Source organism: Apis laboriosa, unplaced genomic scaffold, assembly GCF_014066325.1.
Source record: "Apis laboriosa isolate Shangri-la unplaced genomic scaffold, ASM1406632v1 scaffold23_cov150, whole genome shotgun sequence".
Taxonomy (NCBI): Eukaryota; Metazoa; Arthropoda; class Insecta; order Hymenoptera; family Apidae; genus Apis; species Apis laboriosa.
The window spans coordinates 136,501-157,034 of NW_025222452.1; the positions used below are offsets into that span (position 1 = coordinate 136,501).

At 35.5% G+C, this 20,534-nt stretch overlaps 1 protein-coding gene and 1 long non-coding RNA gene across 4 annotated transcripts in view; one reads left to right on the forward strand and one right to left on the reverse strand.

Moving 5' to 3' along the window:
- The window catches only part of LOC122713449, a 38,554-nt gene extending 31,079 nt beyond the window's left edge, over positions 1 to 7,475 (forward strand). For 2 of the 3 annotated variants that reach the window (XR_006346489.1, XR_006346490.1), the window contains exons 3-4: positions 6,089 to 6,215; positions 7,281 to 7,475. This is a non-coding gene — a long non-coding RNA (uncharacterized LOC122713449). Of the gene's footprint in view, positions 1 to 5,310; positions 5,417 to 6,088; positions 6,216 to 7,280 lie in introns of those variants that run through there. The other variant, XR_006346491.1, reaches the window with a different exon arrangement.
- Positions 1 to 20,534, reverse strand: part of LOC122713447 (connectin) — a 183,439-nt gene that overhangs the window by 24,164 nt on the left and 138,741 nt on the right. The gene's annotated exons all lie outside the window — the stretch shown is intronic.

The window sequence follows — 20,534 nt, forward strand, 5'->3', positions numbered from 1 at the left end:
TCGATCAAATTTTTATTAAATTAACGAAAGTTACATAGATCGACATGTGAAAATATATATTTATATGTAATCTTTCAATTTCTTCAATATGATTATTTTCTCCGATCGGACGAAGAATTAAACTGTTAAATAAATCACATCGTCGTAATCATCGTGTCGCAGATTTGATATTCAACTTCCGTTGTCTAAAACTCGGTTACAATTCCGCGCGCGCTTTTTATTTTCTTCCGATTTTCATCCCTCCACCCTTGTTTTTTCTTGTCTTCGTCTCTTCGTTCTCTGAATTGAAACAAAAGAGAAACTCGTGAAAGATACCAAGGCTGACGTCGCGTAAGAAAAATGAACTTTTACGGATTTGACCGATGGATTTCTCGACGCAACGGATGAATGTTCGCGACGGATCACGCAACAATGTCTCCATTCTTCTCCGACCATGTTTTTGAAAAAATATTAGTTTGTCGCTCGAATCCTTATATATCCTTACATATAAATAGAGAGATATACAAAACGTAGGATTTATTCCGGGGATAGAACTGTGGAAAATTCTTTTCCAAAAATTGTTCGATGCGCGATGAATAGCAACGATCCAATCCAAGGTACAGTTTTAGCGGAGAATAACGAGGAGGAGGAGAGCGATGCGATGGCGCGAACGTGTTTTTGAAACACCAGCTCTGGCCATTTTTGCCTTCTTGGATGGATCGAACGACGCGAATTTCGCTTCGTTTGCAAGACGAAATGGACGTTGGACGGTTACCAGAGCGGTGGCTAGAACCAGCTTTGTTTATAGTAGACAAGCCGGTGAACTCGACCAATTTCGCAGCACAAAGGGATTCTCCGAATCGGCTGACGAAACACCGTAGCTAGCTGGCTACGGAACGACGAGGATACGCTATTTTCTCCAGGCGATGTTCCTCAGATATTCTCTCTCTTTCTTTAATACATAGACTCACAGATGTATATATATATATATATTCCGATTTGCATTTTCGAGGTTATCTTCTTTGCCAAACACGGTTTTCCGAGAGGCGGAAAACCACGATGGACAATCGCTCGAAACTTTTTATCAAGAATTACGAATAACAGAGATTCTTTGTATCTTTTTTTTTTTCCTTCTTCTTCCTTTTCAAATTAAAAATAAATTGTTTCGATCGATATATACTAGATATATGTAAATTTTAAAGCAAAATTTATTATCAGGAATAATTCGATAATAGTTTATTCAAAATAAATTTTCCACGAAAAATCATTTTTAACGATGGATCTGATCCATTTTTATTCTTCTGATTTGATTTGGTAAGTAAAAAAGAACGCAAGCAAGTACTTATATAAATTTTAACTCAATGTATTCCAAAATTGCATTAAGAAAATAAATTATTCGAATATTTTTCTCGATATATTTTTATTATAAAGGCATATATAAAGTTTCTTTGATCGTAGAGAAAAAAATAAAAGATTTCATTCGTTTTCTCAATGTTTTCTAGACTTGAAACGATCAGAGGAAAATACAGAGGAATTGTTATTAAATAATACGCAATAATAACAAAGTATTGCATTTTTCTCTTAATGAAATTCTTAAGAATTTCTTTTTCGCGATCAACGAAACGAATAAATCACGATCGTTTCGTTTAAACTTTTCGCACAAATATTCTCTCTATATAACAGTCGTAACGTGATTATTTAATTCATCGAAGTGAGCACACTATTTTGTATAATTAATATTCCTGCAATTTATTAATTTATTTTAATTAACTTTTTTATATAAATTACCACTGTACCTGTTACTGTTAATATTAAATAACACAACTAATTTATAATAATAAAATATAAAATAATAAAAATCACAAAATAAAGTATTGATCGTTCGTTCCTTCAGTTTCAAAAAACTGTATCGTTTATTATTCACACGCGTATCCAGTACTTGTTAGATCTCCTTACGAGATTTCCAAGAATAATTGCAACTCTGTTCTTTACGTAATTCGATATTATTATTATTATCTTGTAATGTTCAATCCGATTTCAACATAATATCAATTTATGAGGAGTGAAAAAATGGCTTAAAATTCACCGATCGAAAAGATTAGCAATCGTTTATTCGATTATATAAAAAAATACTTGTGAATAAAATCGAATAAATACTTCGAATAAAATCGTAGAAATATTCAATTTGTTCGAGATATCTTAAATAATTTGTTTACAGAGAGAGAAAGTGAGAAGTTATGATACGTGTGTATTTATCTATTTATTTATTTTTTTCGTCGGATATCGATCGAGTCATAATAATCTGTCCGAAAAAAATGGAGGCGAAAATAATTAAGTCGGCACTTTACGTAATTGCACGCTTATGTAAATTGACGGGTAAAATTTAATTTCTTCGTGATGGAAAAGAAAGAACCGAGGGAATTCTTTTCAACGTGACGAAATCTCTCGATGAAAAACACGCGCGATTCAAAAGTGTTCGATGGGATGAGTTATGAGCAGTATGTGTATGTATGGCGATGAAAAGAAGGTGGGAAGAAGAGGGAAAAGTGACTGACTGGCTGCTCTTCGTGTTTGAAGATGGGGCTGATGTTTAATCGGTTGGAAAATTCTTTGCAAGAGTTTTGAAGATTCTGCGAGGCTATTATATCAAATGTTAACCTGCAATGTTGCATCTAAATATTTCTCTAAGAAATTATTTATAATCATATTTTTTTAGGGGAAAATTTCTGTCAAATTTTTCGTTTTATCAATTCTCTTATAAATCAATTTATATATACAGCGATTTCACAAAACCATGTTATTTTATCACCGACATGCTGCTGATTATCACCGACTATCCCTGAATATTTCACATTTCCGAGCTTAAGCGTTCTAAGTATAATAAATATTTATCTCTATATGAAAAATTAAAATTGGTTCGATTGATTACGCGTTTCTTTCTTTCAAATCTTTTATTCACCGTCTTTTATTAAAAAAAAAAAGAAAAAAAAAATGAATCGATTTTGATCGATAATCCGTTTATTTTCTCGAAAAGTATGCAAGGAATTTAACGTTTGTTGGTCGAATCGCGAAAAAAATAATGTACCGGAAGTGAAAAAACTTGGAAATAAAGGTGAGCGGAGATAACACGATATAGCTATAGAAAGGGGACGAAGAGAGATATGAACGGCAAATTAAAATCGATGATAATCACGGATGATATCACGATGATATCAAAGTGAAAATATAGGAGAAAGAAAGGGAGAAAGTTCGATGCGTTATTAATAAAGTCGTCACATTTCTCCTTTGCATACGTTGCATACGTTGTTTAATCTTTCTCATAATTCATTTCATTTATTTCATCTTTCGCGATTATGGTAATACGTTCGAATATTATTTATTTCGAATATTTCGATCAAATATATCCACACATATATAATCGACGACTTGTCGATTTAAAATCGCGTTATTTAGCTCGAATGTTCGAGATGTTAACTTTTGAGATTCTGAATTTTTTTTTTTTTTTTCTTTCTTTTCTTAAATTGCTCGATTTATCGGTAGTTTTAATCGAAAATCTTGATAAAAAACAATAGAAATGACGATAAATTTGAGAGACAGAGTTTTTTTTCACTGTTTCGACGACTAACCGTAATCTTAAATGTCATCCGATGAGAAGTTGCGAACTCTGAAATACGAAGCAGACAAACGATTCTACCACATCTCTCGAAAGTGTTTCGGTAGAACTTATGGTTGTCGCGTCTCGCCTACGGCATTCTTCTCTGTCTTTTACGCACTTGCGATTCAGCACCATTCGCTCCATTCGTGTAATAAGACCTTGTTAAAGCAACGAGTTTCGCGAATGAACGGTTTAATCTACGATATTCTTGTACGATGATCAAAAGTTTTTCTTATTTTTAAAAAATCGATCAATTTATCGCAAACGAATCGAAATTCGAGGATAGAATCGATATCATTTCGATCGAAAGGTAATTCTAGTTTTAGTTTCATTTGATAAATTAAAAATAGATTGCCACGCATACGAGATATAATTTATAAAGTAGTTTATATCGAATTTTATTGTATTTTTATTGTATTTTTTTCTATTTGTTAAGCTAACCGTGAAATATTTCCATTTTAAATCGCATTACATTCATTCTTTGGAATGCTTTAAATCGAACTCACGAACAGTCATTATTCTTGGGAATTTTATCGTTTGGAAATATAGTCATTGGATAAAAGGAAAAGCTCTGCACGCCCATCTATCTCATTATCTCACATAATTAAATCAAAATTGTGAAATATCTCTTCTCGAATATTTGAAAGCAAATTAAGAATTCTTTGTAAAAATATACATATGTTTTAATAAAACATATTATTTGTATATATTTAGATCGAATGAAATGCAAAAATATAACAGATGATATACAGAAAGATATGTAATATTTTTTCGTACTTGAATTTTTTATCATTTTCGTGTTATACCGGTTCAGTAAAATGGAAAATAATTATAGTGTGAATTAAAATTATTATTTTATTATTATTTTATTATAAAAATTTTATTATAAAAATTATAAATAAACAAGATTATATTGTATAATTTAATAATAAGAAAAATATCATTTAGCAATTTTTAAACAAAATATTAATAAAAATGTAAAATAAATTATTATATGTATATATATATATATATATCGCTTGAAATTTTATTTATAATTTATTGTTAGTTTAGAATTTTATTTCAAAATTAATATCAAATTGATCTGATAAATCTTTCTCTACTAATTTGTTTTATAATTTTGATGGAATGAATTTTAGAATTAATTAAATTAATATATATTATATGTATGTTTATGCATATTCTTTATTTTTTGAATATATTGCAGATAAGATTCAATTTCAATTTTAAATGTTTTAATTTGGACAATTTTTTTTTTAAATTATATTATAATCTAATTTAAATAATATTATAATCTATTTTTAGTATATTTTTAATCGTGGTATTTTTATAAGACTTCGATATATAAAAATTTATAAATAATGTATAATATATTATATTTCAATTTTCGCGCGGCTGAAACATATAGAGAACAGCAGTGCTTCAACCAATCAGAAAACCATTGAACTTTAATGGCGGGATAAATCAGTCCGCGTCATTGTGCGCATCATTGTGCGCATTTCGTTAGTCTACAGTTGAAAAGTGTAGTGATGGGATTCGTTTCATGGGTAAAAGTGCGTGATTATGTAAAATTTATATTAATACAGTGTTCGAATATAGTTAATTAAGCCTTGTTTAAGTAATATCTGTTTATTTATTCATTATTATGTCAAAATTAAATATCTTTGTGATCATAGTTTGATTGAAACATCAAAAAAAGGATGGCCTTGAAAGTGTTGAACAGTTTTGTTTGTACACACTACGACAATTAAGAGATAATTCGACGATTTTTGTGCAAACGTAGTAAGATTTTGTTTATTTTAACACATATGTAGTATTATAAAGTTCTTTTGTCTTTTTATTCATGTAGAAGTAAAAATAACTAAATAATTCACATCGATTTACACATACATATTTCTCATGTTTCTCTTCTTACAGTATTTGTTTTGATTTTACGCTCAAATTCCCGAAATTCTAAATATTTCTATAATTAAAATCTTCCAAAACATTGACGGTCGGTGTCATGTCACGCTCGATACGTTTCGATTTGTCGAATTGTTGATATGATTGTCGAATATACTTTCACCTCAATTTGTAATTCGATACATAGAAATCACTACGTGTCATTTTGTCGTCGAAATTCGTGACGATTAGACGCTTTGCTTCAAGCGTGAGACTAGTTTATTTCTCAATATTTATTTGATATTTTTTTTTATTTTTTATGTTATTATTTCATTCATTGAATGTAATTATAGTTGATTATTACACTTGATTTTTTGAAGAATATTATGATTTTTTGAAGAAGAATTCGTTTAATTTTATTTATTTATTTATTTAATGTTTGAATTAATATTGATTCGTATTATTATTTTTTAAAATAGATTACGAGTTAAATTATTGTTTTATTTTAATATAATCAATTTAATCTTGTGTATTTTATATATTTATTTTATAGATTTATTCTTTTTCCCGCAGATATGTAACTGATTGCTAAATTACTTTAAGTGGGAAAAGAATTTTCAATATGGACGCCATGATGATAATTCACGTTTTACGGAGGAAAAGTAAAATTTAAATTCTTGTATCGAAAAAAAAGATGTATGTAAGTAAGTTTTTATATTTTCTATTTATATTTTATTTTGAATTACTATTTGTATAATATAATTTTTATGTAATAATTCATATTATTACATTAATTATTGAAAATATCAAGATGAGAGTGAAAAATATTTTGAAATAATCCATGATTTATTATGTAAAACTTGTATTATGTACAAATTTTCGAATCGAATAATTTTTTAATATGTGCTATATAATATGTACAAGATGTTATTAGTAACAATATCTTTTTTAACAAATTCTCGATAGAAAAAATATTTTTTTCTCTATTCTTCTTTCTCGATTTATGCAATTTTATTTTCAAATCATATTGTGATCGCATGCAATGCGTTTGCTTTACAATATTGGAAAATATAACAATAAATAAATATTATGATATTCTTACAAAAAAGTAGCAAAACACTTTCATCTTTCCTACTTTGATACATAGTTTCCGTAACAATGTTTCAATTTTTCATAATGCAATCATGAATCGCTTGCCTTCCTTAAACTTTCTCCCTCGAAAAAACTAAATCCTTAATATTTAATAGCTATTTGGTTCAGTAACTATCGTTGTATCATTATTACTTGCATTTTCTCTGGCTATGTGTAATTCATGTCGTACCATAAATTCTTAAAAATTATATCGTTGATATGAATGTAAATTGGAAAAAAAATTTTTTAGATTTTTAATATGTAGGATTTATAAGTAAAATATTTAATTTTTATATAGCTGAAAAAAATTTTAGAATAAATAGAATATTTAAAATATTTTAATGTTGCATTTAAGTTTTTTACAAGAACGAAAGATTGCATCATAGAAAAACATTGAATAAAATGTATTTAGAATAAATATGCATGCATAAACAGTATAAACAATATTAATTAAGTAGATAAAATATAATGTAATATAAGTAAATGGATAATTAATGAGCAAAATAGTATTTCGTGGAAAGCTTCTCTATTATTGTTTATTTTCTTTTACGCTTTTAATTATTTTTCATTTTCATAATGATAAAAATATAGTAAAATATTGCTAAAAATTTTCTAATTTAAACTTTATTTTCAGGTTTTATTCTTCGATTTTTTGCAATTTCTTTTGATGTTTGTGCTGTACAACGATCACGAATATGAATGTTTTCCAAACAGGCAACAAAAAAAGAATTTATTTGAAAATAAGTAAATTTTTTCGCAAAAAAAAAGATGAATGGAACATGTCATGATCAGGGTGGGTATCCAATTCTCAATAAAATCCAAAAAGTGAAGCTTGGAAAATCATTATTATTTGACATACGATATATAATCGTATCACTAATATTAATGGTACGATTATATATTTTATAAGAATTAATATAAGAATTGGTGGTGAATTTTTTGTAGATTGAAATTTTATTAAAGCAATGTTTTTTTAAGATTTCAATATATATAACACAAAGTTACATAATATATCACTTTTTTGTTTCTCGACTGTGATTCATTTATGGAATCTTTAAGAGAAGTAACTTAAAATTTTAAATAATTTAAATTTAAGAATTCCAATTTTTGTATCACGAGAGATCAAGTTTGAGAGAAGATAAGAGAAACAATTCATTTTCTTTACTTTTTTTTTTATTTCATTCTTGAATTTTTGTTTATTTAAATCTTTATCTTTTTTTCGAAACAAAAATAATTCTCGGTAATCGTTCCATTATGTAACAGATCAAAGTTCCTTCCAACGAAATTAGCGCGATATCGGGAAAAATGGTTCAATGATTGATTCATCCTTATGTCTTCTCTCTCTCTCTCCTCCTCCTCCCCCTCTCTCTCAGAAACAGAGACCAATGTCCTCCTTCCTGGACGATTTTTCTCGACTTCGCTTGTAATTTCCACCTCAAGTTCCCAACTCAACCCCCGGTTTTTTCATACTTTCGTGCTTTGCATAATTCACTACTTTGTTCATATATAAAACTGGCAGGCATTGACAAGCGCGGAACGTAGAGGATGAAATATCGTTTCGGTTTCTCTCCCCGTGTTCTGGGAGAGATTCGTTTCTTCCGGGGTCTGGAAGACAATGCGATTCAACGCGATTTCATTCTCGAGCTGCTCGTCACGTTGTTGCTCGTTCCTTGTGCAAACGATGCTTGCCAGAACCTGGATTCACGTTCTTCTCACTGACACGCTTTTACGTTTTCCTTTCTCATTTTCCGAGTTAGTTGGCGGTAGTGTTCGAGTATTCGTTATATTATGAATAGATTTCGATGAAATGATATTTATTTGTCAACGTATCATATTCATTGTCATATTTGCGTTTCATTAATTATTTCAGTGATGCGAGTCGATATAATAATCGTGAAAATATTAAACGATGAAAAAATGAAAAAAATGAAAAGCACGATTTCCTTCTGTAAATAAATTATTCCATATTTATCGCGTTTACTCGATTTAATATCGACCCAATATTTTTACCAACCAAAGAAATATATAAAAAAATAATTTTTTCGTATTATTTTTTTAAATTTTAGCGAATTTCGCGACATTATGAGTTTGACCATATAATTCGAAAAATTTATTTGATATCTCGAGAAGAAAGAATTTTTTAAAAAAATAGAGAGAGAGATAGAGGCATGCCATATTCCCATTTTGTCGATCATTTCTCGAGATACGATCGTTCAAATGCACGTAGCGTTGGAAACGCGAGGGTTGATGAGTGGCGGCCGAAATTCTGGAAACCATGGTGACCCACATTTTTTCCTAGAAATGCGTAGGACGCGTGACGAGTGACGATAATAAAAAAAAAAAAAAACGATGATTCAGCGTGGATGAATGAGAATCGCTATTTGAGATAGATCGACGAACAAGATCGTATACGAAAATGATTCTATCGTATCCGATTATCTTGTAGGAAAATATTTTATTTTAAATGATTGGTTATATTTTAAATTGGAAATTACTTAAAATTTTCGAAATCCTTTCGATCGATTAATATTATTGATCGCGAAATAGATCAGTGTAATTAGATTATTCAATTCAATTTAATCGAAAACGTTATTAATTATAAAATCAAATTATACGAATTGATGTTTGAACAAAGTAACGAATCACACGGTTACTCGTAACGTTTCATTCGTCTTATCAAATTAAGTTTTCTTTTCTCCGACGAAAGATCGATCGAAAAATTCGATCGTTTTAGAAATCGTGTCAAAATTAATAAATTACTTTTCCTCCCTAAATAAAATTATATTTACGAGAGAAAAACGAAACTCGATTATTCACTCGATAAAACAAAATTGAAAAATCAAATTGGATTTTTGAATGAATTTCGCCAAATGTTTCAATTTTCGAAAAAAACATGGCAATTGAGATATTAGCAAAAATTATTCGTTCGTTTTCGCGCGTGAATGTTTGTGAAAAGAGTGTTTGAAAAAAAAAAAAAAAAGAAATGCATGGATAGATTGCACGCGACTCCAAATTTGAAAATCAAATCTGCAGATTGCATCGCGTTTCAAAAAGATTTTCTAATTTTTTCTAATCTTTTCGATTAATTTAAGAGGATAACGGTGTATGCAATGGTTATGCAATAATTATATTAAACACGATAGAGAAAATCGTAAATTCACGTTTATCCTCTGTCTCCTCTCTCTTCTTTCTACCGTAAAAACAATTTCAGAGGTGGTACACTTCGAACGTACTCGAACCGAAAACAATGTAACAAATATTTTAATTCGCGTCTCGATTGGAAACGATTTCTCGCGATCGGTAGAAAAATGCTCGTAAATTCGAGTCGGCCTTTTCTCTCGCGAAATTCTCGTTTAATGGAATTAAAAAGCCGCTCGATGTCGCACAATTCCACGAAATCCAACCGATATCGCGTTAAATAACGAGCAATTCTGCCCTTGTCGCATATATTAATGTTTTTACGAATTCGAAATTTCGCTCCCTCCGTCCGGCATATAATATAATAGTACGAAATAGCGTTGAATTTTTCGCGATGCAAGGAAACAAAAACTTAATAACGTCTAATTTTGCATTTTTGATTAGATTATAGACGAGTTGTGGAGGAAAAAATTAGAATTTAAAGTACATATAAAAGCGACATATAAAAATAGAATTTAAACGGCTACGATACACGTTTCATTTGTTCAAATTTTGAAGAATTAAATCCAAATGCAACCTAGTTTTCGTCGTCGTCGTCGTCGTCGTCGTTTGATTCATAGTGTTTCTTCTCGTACAACAACCGTATTCCCTTCCCTCTTTTCGAAAGTTGACCGAAAGGTGAAGCGAGCAACAAAGTCCTCGAACCTTTTTCACGAGGTTAGGACGCGACACGATCGACTCTGACAAAACATCTCCCGCCGAGCGAGCAGCTAGTCCGAACTTTCTTGCGGCGGCGTGCACAGGGCGAGAATGATCGACGACAAAAGTACAAAGGCCATAGGGTGTAATTTATGTGTTTGTCCCGTGTAGTCCACCGTCCCCGCTATTCGTTCTCCTGTATCGCACGCGTCATTGCCGATGATAAAAGCCCCTTTCTCTGTGCCTGCCCGAGGTGCCAGCTTCGAGGACTGGTATACCAACCATTCGATTTTGTTAAACAGCATACGGCTAATATTTTTCGTTTCTTTTCGCGTCTTCTTCTTCTTCTCCCCCTTTTTCCCCAATATTTCTATGGAATTTCTCTCTCTCTCTCTCTCTCCCCTTCTCTCTCACATTTTGTTCCTCTTCTTAATATTTATTTAGACCCCAGCCGAATAAAAAACGATACAAGTAACGGACAATATAGATAAATACGTAGATTGTTTTCCTTCCTCGGACGAATCGAACAGATGCATCCGCGAGAAATTGGAGATTCTCGTAACCTTATCCGCGTATGCAAAGAGGGGATTGTCGATGGAACGTCGGTATGATATTTCATATATGTATTTGTCAATTTATCAAAGTGGTTTTAATGGATTACAAGGAGGGCGCAGTTCGCGTGGTGTGTAATCGCTGTGAATCATCCCGGTAAACTTTAGCTCGAGTGGGTCGGGAACCGGGTCGATCGTTACGAAACTTTTTTTTTTTTTTTTTTTTTCTTTTTTACCAACTCCACGGAGAGGAAATTTTTGTCACTCTGGATCGTTGGACGGATCCACGCACGCACGTATGCACGCACACACGGGCGAAATTATTCGATGAAATCGAAAATTCGGATAGATCGAAAACAAGGGAGAGAATTGGCTGTGAACGTATTCTTGATCACGAAATAGTAGAATTGGCAGTGGAAAACGCACGTGTGCTCGCAGATCGCGCAACCGGGAGAGAAAAAACGGCGTAGGCCGTAGAACGGTGCTTTCTGGTTATTAGCGAGGCTGGTTTGTGTACCTTGGCGATGGGGAGTCGAAATATAATTAAAGTTTTGGCGGTGGCCGGCCTAAGGGATGTTTTGGTTCCATTATAGCGTCGCGGCCCCTCGAAACTCGTGCCCGCTCTACAATTACGCTCTGCCCCTCCGTTGCCCGGTTATAAATTTCGACGCATGCATATTCACGAGAGGGAGAAAGAGCCGCCATCCTCCCGTCTTCCCTTACTCTTCGTCTTTCTTACTTTATTACTATTACATACGTATATACGTGGCTACTCGTCGCTTTGCTTTTACTTTCTTTCCCCCTCTTTATATAGTTTTTTCCCTTTTTTCCCTTTTTTTTTGTTTCCCACTACTCTCGCTCTTTGTATTTTCCGTTCGTGAAATAATCATGGAATTATTACCCCACGGCCACGTCGAAATCCTCCCAGGAGGAGGGTGGCTCGCGATTTATGCTAGCGAGACTCAAAAGCCAGTTTGCCCTCTTTCATCCCCTAAGTCTATTTATACATATACGTATTATATATGCGCGCACACGATCCTTCTTTTGTCGGGATTGCCGCGGGGGTGCCGCAATAACGCGGTGCCGAAAATAATTCGAAAGCCCATCCCCGTCGTAAAGATGCGTGTTAATTACTCGAGATTAATCCCGTTTCAATGTCAATTTATCACGCGTTAGAGAATAAACGACGAGAAAGAGAGGTATTATATACATATATATTTACGAAGAGATTTCTTTCGCGATCGATGGAGAGTTATTCTTTTTCTCTGTATATCTAGCAAACGCAGCAAATTTTAATCAGAATCGCGGCCGCTACCATTACCATTTTTAAATTTTATGCGATGGCCGACGAGGGATCGACGAGAGAGAGGTTGAGAAGGAAAGAAGAGGAAGAGAAGGAGGAATAACCGCGCGCGTTGGATGTTTTTACGTACGTGGCATTCTGCTTCGTCGAATTGTGTTTTCATTTTTTTCTTTTTTTTTTAAACAGGATCAAAGAATTCTACGGTTAAAAGTTGAACGAATTCGTTCCGTTCTCCGACGAATAACATTGGTTCTCGCATATGCGGATGAGGAAAACGTAACATCGTCACGGAAAGAAGGGGTGGGGTCGTGAGGGGTTGAGGATGTTTGGACACGTTCTGTCCCTTGCCGATCTCATTGGGGGGTCATTAGGTCGAGTGGTAATGCGATTGATACGCGCGTTAATGAAGTCCATGGTTCGATCGTGTAGGGTGATTCGTTCTGAAAGAACAATGATTAATGCCGTATCGCGTCGGCAGAGCGTCATTCGATTATTTTGACGCGTGCTACCGTTGGGAGATTTTTTCCTCTCTCCCTTTTTACCAATATATTTACGACACGATGAATACTTTTTTGGGATTGGTGGGATTGTTACAATTTTATAGATAGGCTCTGATCGATAAGTATCGAGGAATGATATTTTGATATACAAATTTTCTATGTTTATTATCATTACATTTATAAATCGTATATATTTGTAAATCGTATCACGATTTCGCAAATTGCAGAAATGTCGAACGAGATGTTAATTTTCGGTTAAATGAATCGGGTTTTTAAATTTTTTTCCGACGAAAGGTTATGGGGAATAATGGGAAATAATGGGATTACGAGACGCGTTTTCGCGCGAATCGCTTTCGAGAAGATTGGTGGACTAATCGAGGACCGTTTTGATTTACGCGCATTAATAAACGTTTACGCGTGGTCGATGGCGCGGCGGCCTCTTGGGCACAAAGGGGAGGAGGATAAATGGAGAAACAGGGGGGTCGATGTCCCGCCACGGACAGGGTTGCGCGTAGTGTATCTCGACACCGATGCGAAGACGAATGGAACGATCAAATTGAATTCCAGCCAGACACCTCTCTCGCTTCCAGGGATTCACCTGCTCTCGATCGAGATGCCGCCATCCCTACGTATGTGTACACGCTACGTATCGCCACTGGCCAGAGTTTCGCCGCCGTTATTAAATCGGGTATCGATCCAAATTTTCCCATTTATGATTTATATATTTTGATGATGCGTGGGACTTTGAAAAAACACGGAGGGGCGATAAATTTCATTGGCGGGCAATGGCGGGATTGGAAACTCCTGTGGTGGGGTTGGAGTCGGTTTTAAAATTCCTTAAATTCGTAATACGACGATAAAGCGAAAAGGGGTAAAGTGAAACCGGAGTAAGCGGAGCGAAAATAAAAGGCGAATTGAGTTATACGCGCGAAGAGAATTACCGGCCCGCTTTTTACGAGGTTCGGTTCTCGGTTCGCGTGTCTCTCTCTCTCTCTCTCTCTCGCTCCGCCTACAAATGTCTATCTTCCATCTTCGCCGATAAACGGCCCTACGGAATTAATCCCTTAAACCCGTTCGCTAATAGTTGCGAGTCGCAATCCGAGTCGCAACGATAAAGGAGAATTGGATGCCCGTTTATCGTTTCGCGTATACCCACCTATTTTACCCGCGGACTCGCGTAAATTTCGTGGCGGATGACAAGCGTGAACGAGGTGAACGAGCGGCGGAGAGGAAAAAGTGACGGTAACCATAACTCAGCGTTGCGAAGGAGGACGTATCGAGGCGACGAGGGGATACGTCCTTCGAGGATATTACGAGATGTGGATGAATGAATTGTGATGAGACGTGACGAATGAATTTCATGGGCGAGAATAATTGGAAATCGAAGATTATAAATGGAAATTGCGCCAGAGAGGAAATGTTAACGGAAATGTTAAACGTGCAATCGGGGCGCGTTTTTCGGGGAGGACGAAAGGATTGCAAACGTATAATTCTCGGATGGCAATCGTACGAAACAATCTTGTCCTCTCGATCAATCGTAACGCACGATGATAGATTAATCGAACACGCGTCATCGTGGATATTACGTTCCATTTCACTACGTCACGTTTGATCCGACCGATGTTCCTTTTGTTACGGAATATCGAGAGACAGAGAGAGAGAGAGAGAGAGAGAGAGAGAGAGAGAGAGAGAGAGAGAGAGAGAGAAATTTCGATCGTAATTTCGGCTAAAACTTTACAAATGGATTTTCAAATTGGCGACATTTTTTTCTTTTTTGTTTTTATACAGCGAGTGCACAAAACGCATATTTCATAAGATCGATACGTAGGATCGAGCGAACGAAATAAAACGTACACGTGGACGAATAATTTTCGTTCGTACGTTTGGTCGACTTTGCGCTGAAAATTGGACAAGGGGAGTGCGAAGACGTAGCACGATATATCGCGGCCAGTGACACGAATTCCCGGCAGGAACGATTGTCGCCGCTTTCAAATAGATCGGTGATAAATCAACGAGGCCATCCTCGCCGATTTTCCAGTAGTGTCGCGCCGCACGCGAAATTCCATGAAAATAGCTCGGAGATTTCTTCCGTCTTGGTCGTCGAGTCGAGTCGAGAAAAAAAAAAGAAACCCTATTCTTTACACCGATTTATCTTCATCCTTCCTATTTATTAATCCTCGTGACCAACTTTCCGCGGATCGATCGAACAGATCTTACGATATCGATAACCATTTTTCGATCCTGTCATCTTTTCGAATATCAATTTTTTAATGATTAAATTTTAAAAGAGTTGTCTCATAAAATACGATCTCGTTTAATACCATCTCGTATCGTTTGAACTCATTAATAAATAAAATCGTATTCACGGGAGAAGTATAATATCTGAAAAATATCATCCATCATTATGAATGTGTGTACGTTTCTTTCTTTCTTTCTTTTTTTTTTTTAAATGAGATACAAATTCGAACGTCGATTAATAGGCGATCGTGTCTGGTTTAAGATCGAAACGGAACAATGAATAAAAATTGGAATGGAAGAATAAAATATATCTGTTGTATAGAATACAACCGAAAATTTCAATGAGAATTCAATGGAGGATCCGGGATAATGCGGAGGAAAGAAAAAAGGAAGAAGGAGGGAAGAACGTTGCACTTTTTTGCGTCTCGCTGAAAGAATCGGTTCGGATGAATAATTGCGCGTAACTCCAAGAATCTAGGACTGTGGCGTCTCTCAACAATAAATAATATTCATCGGGATTGGAGAAAAGATACGTAATGGGACGATTTTAATATCTGCGTTAAACTTTTGGAACGAAAATATGAAATGGAAAATGAAACAATCTCGTTCGAATGCAAGTTTCAAAGTTTCGCGCATTTCACATTTTACGAAAAATCTACGCTCTCGAAACGATACAATAGGCCTGTGCCTATACCGTTTCTACGATCCTAGATCGCAAAAATTCTCCGGGTTGTCTCGTTCAATCTCGATAATTTATTTACAATGGACCTCGCCACCCCTCGATTTCGTCGAAACAGGGATTAAGCAACCCATCCAAGCCCCAAAATCTGCCCACCCTTCCTTTGTGTGTAATCAAACAAACGCGTAACGCATCTTTCACGAGCATCCCCCTTTCTCACCATATATTATACAGCCTGCTTTTATATCCTTTCAAGGATTATAGGTTAACGTTTGATAACGTTTCAGATTCGATAAATAGAAGCGGAAAGGATGATTCTATGGGAATTTGTCTCGAAATATTTGAGGCGGGTTAATAAGGAGTGAAAGTGCGAAGGAAATTTTGAAAATGATATTTTTTTTAAGTTTAATCAAAAGGACAAAGTTGCGAGATGATTTTATGGTTTTTCTTTTTTTTTTTTTTTCTTTTTACAAAAGTTCTCAAGATTCACCATGAAATATCGCGACTACGCGGATTTTCAAGGATCTTATGAAATTTTCGGTCGTTTTAAACTTAGCCGAGGATAGTTAACGAACTATTCGTGAATCTTAAGAAATCGCGATGCTTCGGAATTTGCGTCACTCTTGGGTTCCCAACTTTTCCGAATTCAAGGCCGGGAAATATCGTTTTTCCAAGAAAGAACTCACCTTCCAACTATAATTAAAATACTAAAAATTCGATATCGATATTGAAAGATTTTGATAATCGTCTCTATCCCCGATACCGATTACGAAAATCGAAACGAAATTTCGTGTGTTTCGTAGAAGCGATCTAAAATTCTAAAATTCTCCGAGTTTTCGATATCGCATCGCGGTATTCAAAGTTGCGACGAAGAGAAAAGGAAAGAGAAAGCGAGAGAAAGGGAGAATAAAATAAACGCGAGTCCGAGATGGGAGTCCCAGAAGGGAATGGAAAGGTTGGGTCGGGGAAAAGGAAAGGAAGGAGATTCCCACCAGTTTGAGCAATTAACCGGGCGGACGCATCCCCCTATCTGTGGACCAACGTATCGCTTTCGAACCCTCGGTGGGCGAGCGGCTATTTACACAAGAATAACGCGCTTTATGGGATTACGTCAAAACACGGAGGTTAGGAATCATGGGCGCGACGATCGCACAATGAAACGTAGAAATAAAGAAGAAAACCGTGAAGGGATCGATAAGAGGCGGTAGGGAGGGTTTAGTTTAGCGGAAAGGGCGAGGGTAGAGAGGGAGGTAGCAGCAACCCCCTTGCTCGGAAGCGAATGCAAAATCAACGGTCCATTGTTGTTCGGTCGGAGGGGCACGCTGCGTTTTTTAGCGTACCGATTGTGCGTGCAGCTTTCGCCTTATGTGGCGCGATTCGAGCGCGCTAATTGGAACGCGGCGAGACCATCCGATCCAGGGATAAGATTCGTTCGAATCGTTGTCGCGTTTCACCACGACCCTCTGTTCGCCACGCTTGTCGGGAGGGCGTTTCGCTTCGCCAAAGAAAAACGGAATAATATTTTTATCACAGTGGCGAAGAAGCGTACAGCGGTGAGAATTGTTTTTTAATTTCTTTCTCGTCGCGTATCTCTCTTCCCTCTGTCTTTTAATTATATCCAGTTAATTTAAAATTCTCCAGGTAAAGATCTCGGGCAATATAATAATCCTATATCGAAACTAAGAAATTGAAAAACTGTATAAGAAGATGCTACTAACGTCGAATATCGAATATAAAAATTCTCTTTTCATATAAAATTGTATATACATCGCGTCAAACGTGTCTCTAAGAAAATCGATGCATTTCATCTTATTCGAAAAAATGACATTTCAATATTTAATATATTAATGCATTATCGTCGTTCCTCGTCGCCGATATTTCCGACGATATCGATCGAAACGAGAGCGATAATCGTCGTAGAACTTGTCATTAAATAATAATATTTAAATAAAAATGCGATAAATTCTTCGTCATTTGAAAGCTATCCTTGATCGAAGCATCATATCGCGAAAATCGTTTTAATCGTTTCATAATTTAAGCATTTAAGCATTGCCAATTACCGATATTTAATTATAAAGAACAAAACTTTTTCCAATATATATATATATATACACACATATAAATTTTTATTTCGTCTTCTTTGAATCGTATTTCGATTAATAGTTTGGACGCGGTTTTCTCTGAAATTTTCCACCGTCTGTATTCGATCAACCGCTGAAAAGCATATCCTCTTATCGATTTTTACTCAATTTTCTTCGACAGGAGAAACAATCGACATGTCGGTCTCCCTTTGTGAAACTTGAATTTCGAGTTGTCGCTCGAATCGGCGATCGATTTTTCGACACGAATCATCCATCAACCGACGAAATAACGCGGCAAGAGTGGAATCCGAAAGGGAAACGAAGAACTTTGTCATTTGCAATTGTGCCCTCGGGTTTGTCTTTAAGCGGTAGAATATATCGCCATCGCGTGAAAACCCTTTGAATTTCTCCGAGAAAAATCCTACCTTTTCTCCTTCGATATCTCCTTTGACGCGCAATTCTGAAAGATCATCGCTTTAAGTCGATTTTTACGATGGATAATCCGACGAAAAATTTGTGGAAGAGAAATTTATTTTAAAAATTACTCAAGCTTTCTTTTTTTATTCGTTCGATCGTCTTATTTTGTTATTAAAAATTTCACTATTCTTTTCCAAATTGATTCGCCTCGTTTCGTCAAAAAAAAGATTCGTCAAAAACTATTTCAACGACGAATCTTTGAAATATTCTTCCCGAGATAAATCATCGCATCTTTATCTTGGGATAAAAAGGCAACGAATATTCCCTCTATATATATATATATACCTATAGAAATTACTCGGAGGAAAGGAACGAAAGATCGAATCTCTTCTTTTATCGATTCATTTATCCTCGTTCCTCCTTATCGCGTTGGAAACGCGGCGTACGTAATATCGGCGCGAGATGATAATTTCTATCCCGTCCCCGTGGGAATCGGCATATCGATGGCGGGGCGAAAGTAGAAAGGAAGGAAAATGGAGGGCACTCGTCGAAATTCAACCGAGTCGCATCCAAGTATCGCGATGCCTCGATCGATATTTCCCCCCGGCCCCGTGTATCATCCTCGTTTCCCGCGTATCCCCATGATAGAAAAGTTAGTGGAGAACGAGAACAAGGACCGATGATAGGATCCAGATCCGTATTTTGTATTCGAGTGGAAAGGACGAGACTAAATCGCGGCTTTGATATATATATATATATATATCGGGAATAAATTAGTCGTTGGTTTTAAAGCGATTACGAAAGGTCAGATTCTAATCCGGCCAGATGCATCTCGTCCACCCCTTTTTTTCGAGCCGGTCTGGTTACGTTATTGTTAGAAAAGGGTGAGTCAAGTTTAACGAGGTTATCTGAGCGTGATTCGCCTGGTGTGGTATACCGGAGCGGTGAACTAGATAAAAGTGGACGACGTTGAGAAGGGCCAAGTGGTGGTAGTTGTCCGAGGGTAAATGTGGAAAGGAGGAAAGGGGAGGGGGTGGTTGGACGAGCAAATTTTGGAAAATGGAGAAAAGAAAAGATGAAAGTAGATGTTTAGTTATTATCGGGATTATTCGCGTTTCGTTAGTTCGACGATATTATATATTATATTATATAGTTAATAGGAAACGTGTAAATCGAACAGATTGGCGGGGATCGTAGTACGAAAAGCGCAGGTGTGAGGGAAAAAAAAAAGAATAAAGTCGAAGCATGAAACGCGTTTGTCGACGCGTAAGTCTGATCCAGTCCATTTGTCGAGAAATAAAAGACAGCGAGACGAATGTAGACGGGGGCATTGTTTTACCGGGATAAATCGAATTGTCCCTATAAATGGTGGCTCTTTAAAACACAGTCTGGGGGTACCTCCTTCCTCGTTGGAAATTTTAAAGGGGTTTCGGCCGATGCGTTTCAGTAACTCGTCCCAGCTTTTCTTCCATTTTTAAATAATCGATAGAGAAAATTGAAACGATCGATCGTAACGGATTAATATTAATAATAATAAAAAAAAACGAGACTTTTAATAATAATATCGATAATTTTAATTTTTAATGTTTCGATATTATCGAAAATTTTCGAATCGATCAAATATTCTCGCTAATTGGAGTACGTTTTGAAAAAGCGAATCCACGAATCGGAATTCGTGCAAACAGTCGCAAAGCTTGGCGATCGAACGTTGACGTGTTTTTCGAAATCACTCGAATCGAAAATAAATACGCGATTGCGAGCTTAATCAGCGAATTAACGAGGAAGATTCGACGTGGAATCGAAAAATGCGGAAAACGCAATGTGTACGTGTATGATTAGCGGAGGATAAATCGACGCTCGCGGAAAACTTGATACGTGATCGCGCATACAAATGTTCGATGCACGTTTTAAACAGATGTATCTTGGGCTTAACACGTGGCTCGATCAGCGAAATAAAATCGGAATAAAGAAACGAGATTGGAGATCTCGTAGGCGAGGAATGATCGAGAAGAACGATTTGATCGGTACGCGTCACGTATCCCAATTTCCTTAATTTCATCCTCGCCGACCCCCGTGTCATCGTGGATGACGCGTCGTGAAAGAAATCTTGCCAAGGATTTCAAATTCAGATCGTCGTCGGATTATCGCGCGAAACGTTATTGAAATCGTTTCCTCCTCGATCTTTCCGAAATGGTTATCACTGGAACGTCCCCGTTTTGGCCATGGCTAGTGGAAAAATGGTAAATTTTTCCGGAACAGGAAAAGAGGGAAATATTGGAGGG